Source organism: Podarcis muralis, chromosome 14, assembly GCF_964188315.1.
Source record: "Podarcis muralis chromosome 14, rPodMur119.hap1.1, whole genome shotgun sequence".
Lineage (NCBI taxonomy): Eukaryota > Metazoa > Chordata > Lepidosauria > Squamata > Lacertidae > Podarcis > Podarcis muralis.
In genome coordinates, this window is record NC_135668.1 from 24,263,367 (window position 1) to 24,270,198 (window position 6,832).

At 47.2% G+C, this 6,832-nt stretch overlaps 1 non-coding gene across 1 annotated transcript; it reads right to left on the reverse strand.

Annotated features, from left to right (window-relative positions):
- Nucleotides 1–719: 719 nt before the first annotated feature.
- TRNAG-UCC (transfer RNA glycine (anticodon UCC)) lies at nucleotides 720–790 on the reverse strand. Its single transcript has one exon. It is a non-coding gene; the product is annotated as a tRNA-Gly (tRNA).
- Nucleotides 791–6,832: the final 6,042 nt, after the last annotated feature.

Below are 6,832 nucleotides of genomic sequence, written 5' to 3' on the forward strand. Positions count from 1 at the left end.
GTCAATTTCAAAATATTCTGCTGGAAAACCGGTTATGTCCATGTGGAGATGGCAGTATTGAATCAGTAGCTCAGATCTTGCTCTTTATAAAGATTTGAGGAGTGAGATTATTGCCCAACTACTATTCATACCAGGTCACTCAACCATTTGCTACTGTGTTATTTCTTCTAGCAGATCACGATAATCAAGTGACAGCAAAAACTGTGGGGGGGGGGGAATAGCAGGGGTAATTAGAATAAGATCTATTATTTGATTATTGATGTAAACCTCCAGAATGTATTTTGCATAATTAAGTTTTTACCTCTATCCTTAGTACATTTTATTGCTATGGCTAGTGGCTGATGCAAATAAAGATTCTTCTGATGTAGTATTTAAAACATTGCTTTCTGTCGGCATAATTGCATGAAGGAGACTGAATGCATGTTTTCCACACTTAAGAATGTTGTGAATGAATGTGTGCACCTCGCATCTTCTCAGAAGCTCAGCATTTCAACAATGGCTCAAAAGAGCTGATTCGTGTAAAGCAATAAACATCCTTCCCTTGTCTCTCAGACTAAACCCAGCACCTTGTGGCAACGCACATTGATGGTGCTGAATACTATGCATTAGGAACATAGGAAGCTGCCCTATTCCTCAGTCAGACCATTGGTCCAGTATTGTCTACAGTGACTGGCAGTGGTCCTGCAGAGTATCAGGCAGGGGTCTCTCTCTGCCCTACCTGGAGATGCCAGGGATTGAACCTAGGACCTTCTGCATGGAAAGCAGATGCTCTACCACTGAGCTATGGCCCTTCCCAATGGCTGCTTGCACCCAAATCTCTGAGCGGCAAGAGACTCCCTGACTTCCTGTGATTTTTCTAAGGTTTGGTTTTCCTGGAATGAAGGTCAGTGGAGACTGCAGTGTCTTTAGGATGTACAGCCAGTGTGGAGTAATGATTAGAGTGCTGGATCAGGACCTGGGAGACTTGGGTTCAAATCCTTGCTCAGCCATGAATCACGAGTGTGACTTTGGGCCACTCACTGTCTCTCAGTCTAAGCTACCTCACAGAATTGTTGTGAGGATAATTTGGAGAGGGGGAGAAGTGTTTGGGGAACACTCTTTCTTGCTAGATGCTAGGAGAGGATATACTAGGTATTATCCTTCCTTCCTCATGTTTGTGAGTTCAGCAGAGTGCATCCCTTCGCCATTTAAAAGAGAAGCTTTGATAGGCTGGTTTTAGCCTTTTGGTTTAAGTAATCCAGGATGCTTTAAGGCAGACTAATTTTTTGTGGCATTTCCCCTGTCTCTCCAACATAAAAAAATAACCACGCAAACAGTCTTGTAAAAATTAAAAATAGCACTTACTCACTCAGCATACTTGTTGAAGAGCAACAGATACAGCAGCTTTGTTCAGGCAGGCTTAAAATGGCCATCCAGTTACAAAGACATACTTTAGCCCAGTTTAAAATGGTGTCTGACATGCAGATGTTCTCACATTGGTGGAATGAGGTGAAAGATCAAGGAGCAAAGAGGAAGTGCCCTGGCCAGGTGAGGAAATTATATGTATGGATATGCCCTCCCACTGACAGGTCACAGTGGGCAGTGGCGTAGCGTGGGTTGTCAGCACCCGGGGCAAGGCAAGTAATTTGCGCCCCCTAACCCATGGATTTGCGCCCCCTAACCCATGGATTTGCGCCCCCTAACCTGTGGATTTGCCCTAACCCCAGATGTTGCGCCCGGTGCGGCCGGCTCCCCCTGCACCCCCCATGCTACACCACTGACAGTGGGAGTGTCTCTCAGGAGTCCTCTCTAGTAAACTGACAGAACTCTGAGCTTCAGCACCTATCATGTGTCTATCTAGCAAACGTGCATTGTTGGTTTGACTGCATTGTAAATACACCACAGATTTAGTACCTAGTAAGCTGCCACACGCTGAATCAGCCCAGCTAGTTGAGGATTGCCTTTGTGTACCAGTTGCTGGGACGCAGGTGGCGCTGTGGTCTAAACCACTGAGCCTCTTGGGCTTCCCAATCAGAAGGACGGCAGTTTGAATCCCTGCGATGGGGTGAGCTCCCGTTGCTCTGTCCTAGCTCCTGCCAACCTAGTAGCTCGAAAGCACACCAATGCAAGTAGATACATAGGTACCACTGCGGTGGGAAGGTAAGCAGCGTTTCCATGCACGCTCTGGTTTCCGTCATGATGTTTCGTTGCGCCAGAAGCGGTTTAGTCATGCTGCACACATGACCCAAAAAGCTGTCTGTGGACAAAAGCCAGCTCCCTTGGCCTGAAAGCAAGATGAGCGCCACACCCCATAGTCGCCTTTGACTGGACTTAACTGTCCAGGAGTCCTTTTGCTTTTTACCTTACCAGTGGCCGGGAATCTCTAGTGGGGAGGAGAAAACTGTTCCACGGACATCCTTCTTGCAGGCTTCCCATAGGCAACTGGTTACCCACTGTGATGTCAGGGTGCTGGACTAGTTGGGCCTTTGGCCTGATCTAGCAGGGCTCTTTTATGTTCTCCTAAGAGGCTAATACCCACAAACACACACCAACCCACAAAAAAAGTTCAAAGCATTACCTGCTTGGTGTCTTATCTCATCGAAAAGCTGGGTCAAGGCAGATCTAACTCCCCTCCTAAAACTAATCAAAGAAGCTAAAAATCATTGTCAATATCGCCTCCCCACCCTGGCTGTGCCTGGCAAGCAACATGTTAAATGGATTGTAACTGGATCCTATGGAGACCATTGGCAACCTGGTTATCAGTGGCAGTAAATGGAAGATAATAGCCCCACTAGAGAGTTATGAAATGGCTTGTCTTTGAGCCGCCAACATGTTTCGTCTCTCTTTTATTATATTCACAGCAGTAATCCGATATGTCCTGACTTCTGTCATCTGTATGTAATGCTTATCAACCCTCCACCATTGATTCACCCTCTTGTCAGGGACAATTATACCTCAAAGTGCCGAGGTTACGGCTGAACCAATATTATGACTAGAAAGGGAACACAGCAAAGCCACGGCACATCACAGCGAGCAATTTCAAAGCTGACGTCAAAGGCAAGGCAAGCACTGCAGATTGGGGGGTGGGGGGGAGGTGAAAGGAGAGGGGAGAGAAGAGACTCTGTGGCCACGCTCCCAGGGCACTTCCAAACATTGCCAAGGTGAGGGGCTTGGACGATGGTGAGGATGGAAGTGTTTTCCAATACGCCACACATTGGGACGGATGCCACTAGGGCTGTGATAAGCCCTCATTTGCAAGTACTTGGAAGGAGACAGATGAAAGTTGCCTGTGGCACTGGATGTGAGCAGATGTTCGCCCCAGGAGCAATGCACTGTGTTTTCGCACGGATACATGAAGAAATGAATGTACGAGCCCCAAGCTCTGAATTGCATTTGTCCTCAAATCTCTGAAAGCGGAGTGGATTGCACACAGTTGATTTTAAAATGCAAAATTAGTATTACTACGAGGGTTGTTCTGCATGCTCGCCAGGTTCCGTTTTCCAATCAAAGTTGAAGGGATGGGGAAACAGCTAAACTGCTTTCCCTCAACGATGCCTTTGCCATCTTTCCCCTAATCTGCTGTTTCACTGCCATCAGAGGTGGATTTAAAGGCAGTGTGACTGGTTCCCTAGCACTGGGTGCTGATTTGAGGGGTGTTCCGCAAGGCGTTGCAACTATGACATAGTGCACACACAGAAAATAAGACGAGAGATGGTGGTGGTGGTGTTGAATTTTGGCTTCACGCAGGGTGCCACTGAAATTTGAAAAACCAAAGTCCGTCCCTGCATCACATTCCCACCCCCATCTACATAGCAAGTGTTCTTAGGCACAGAATGATATCATGATGCAACAAGGTGAATTAGACTTGGTTATGTGATGACAGGGACAAGGGTGGCGCTGTGGGTTAAACCACAGAGCCTAGGACTTGCTGATCAGAAGGTCGGTGGTTCGAATCCCCATGACGGGGTGAGCTCCTGTTGTTCGGTCCCAGCTCCTGCCAACCTAGCAGTTCAAAAGCACGTCAAAGTGCAAGTAGATAAATAGGTACCGCTCCGGCGGGAAGGTAAACGGCGTTTCCGTGCACTGCTCTGGTTCGCCAGAAGCGGCTTAGTCATGTTGGCCCCATGACCCGGAAGCTGTATGCCGGCTCCCTCGGCCAATAAAGCAAGATGAGCACCGCAACCCCAGAGTCGGTCACGACTGGACCTAATGGTCAGGGGTCCCTTTACCTTTACCTATGTGATGACATGATTACATAAAGCCAGTTGAGAGGGAGGGCAGTGTTTCTAGACAGTAGTCATGTGGGTAATCCTAGTTTATTATGGATTCTGTAATGAGCTGTGTGGCATCAGTATGGCTACCTGATGTCCCTAAGGACCCACAATGGCAAAGGCAATAGCTCCTGGATGGATAAATACTAAACTGATTGTGTGCAACAATCACAGAAATATTGTTGAAAGGAGGAAAGTGCTGTTGAGGTGCCGCAGAGTAAGCCAGTCAGTAAATCACATAGTTCAAAGCTGGAGATAACTATTAGAAAAAAATGACCTTCACAGACTCAGCCTAATGAACACAGCAGCTCATGTTCTGTAGGTCCCACTCCATAAAATCAGTTGCCAAGACTAAAGGTACCTGCCTCTCTACAGCCATCTATGTCTCTACTGCTCCAGAGCTTCTTCCAAACAATTGGAGACAGCGCCTGTGTGCAGCCTGTCTTTGCTCCACCTATTTCATCCCTCTCCTGGTTCTGGGTGTTGGGGGGAGAGGGAACTTGTCACACTGCGGGGGGGGGGGGGGCACCCATGACTCTTGGCTCATCTCTGCCTCTTGACCTCCCTCCTTCTACTCGCCTGCTTCACCTTCTGCCTCTGTTTCTGAACTTCTCTCTGCCCCAGACTCTCCCAACGTACTGAGACCTGTTACCCCTTCAGTTTCTGACACCTCCCCTTCCCAGTCTTCTCCCTCTTCTCCCTATGACCACTCATCGTCCTGCCACCACTGCTCCCCCGGGCTCTGAACCTTCTTGCCTTGGTGGTTCCCTAGCTGGTTCCTCCCACCGTTTCTTCATGTCCAACCAGTCCATGACATCAGAGGGGATATATTGACAGTGCCAAAAGGGCCTCCTTTCAAGTACAAATTATTATGGTAGCAAAAGGCTTGTTGTTTTGATGGGCAAAGTATGTGCAGAGGAAGGGCTTGGAGGTTGCAGAGAGCAAGGAGGGGTGCAGGGCATCTCTCTGTGCTCTGAACTGAAACATGGTCTACCTCAGCCATAGGCAAACTCGTCCCTCCAGATGTTTTGGGACTACAATTCCCATCATCCCTGACCACTGGTCCTGTTAGCTAGGGATGATGGGAGTTGTAGTCCCAAAACATCTGGAGGGACGAGTTTGCCTATGCCTGGTCTACCTCCTGACCACAGCATCCTCATCTGTTGAGGCCAGTGATTCAATAGCTTCCACTGTCTCAAGCCACTGAGGAGCATGAATGCATTTTTTTTTGCATAGCCCCACAAGAGTGTGATGGCTCCCCCGCACAGGGTGCCGAGCCATGAGGGTGCCTTCCCACCTCCTTCCCAAAGCCCAGTAGGCCCTTGCATCCGAAAGGAGGTATGACAGCCCTGACAGGGTCCTAGAGTCTTCCCTCTTCTTTCCTAAAGCCTAGTTAATGCTTATCCAGCTTTGGAAAGGAGATAGGAGGTCTCTAGGAACTTGCCAGAGTCTTTTGCCTCCTTTCCAAAGCCTGACACCTTGCTTAGGCGGTTTTGGGAAAGCAGCGCAAGGGTGTGTGTCAAATTTTGGGCTCACTCAAGGTGCCACATTACCAAGGTCCACCCCTGGCTCCACCCTTTATCCTATACAGTCCTTACCTCTGTGCAGTGGGTAGAGGGCTGCTGCACTCAGATCCTGTTTGTGTGCTTCCCACAGGCATCTGTGTGAAACACAGTAGGGTTCTTCTCATTTTTTATGGCATTACTGTAGTCACACTATAGTGTGATAGAAAGTTGGAGACAGATGATAGATAGATACATACATGATAGATAGATAGACTGACAGACAGACAGACTGACAGACAGACAGCAACTGGCAGCATCAAGATACATGAGGCTTGACTTGACCAGATAACAAAAGCAGTTCCGTTCTATTGTTTTATCCATTAGCCATAACACCATTCAATATAGCACAAAACGTTGGCTGCACTCCAACCCATCACTTATTTAATGCCAAGAGATTGTTAACTCTTCACAGCACAATTTCTAACTAGGGCTGAATGTTTCTATCAATTTCAGTTCCTTAGTTTTCCAGTCTCAACTCGCCACATTTCCACATCAGTTTGATGCACAATTTCCCCAAAGATATGCATTTTTCTGCACATTGTTCGGATGGAGGACTGCAGTGCAAAATATGCAGAAGTGAAGATTTCAAAGACTAGCTATGTTTTTGATTCAAGAAGTGTGAATTAGGTAGGTTTGCATTAAAAAGTGAACCAAATTGAATTTATTCTGCATCCGTATCATACAGACAGACCCTCCAAGTGTCCCTATTTTCTAGGGACAGTTTTGGACTTACAGAAGCTGTCCTGGTTTCAGACCAGATCCCGGAATGTTCCACTTTCCTTAGGATGTCCCTATTTTCATTGGAGAAACGTTGGAGGGGGTATGGAATTATGTGACCCCCGAGCCAAGGATATAAGTAACTATGCAACCTTTAGAAGACATCTGAAGGCAGCCCTGTATAGGGAAGGTTTTTTAATGTTTAATGTTTTATTATGTTTTTATATGTGTTGGAAGCCACCCAGAGTGGCTAGGGCAACCCAGTCAGATGGGCACAAAATAATAATAATAATAATAATA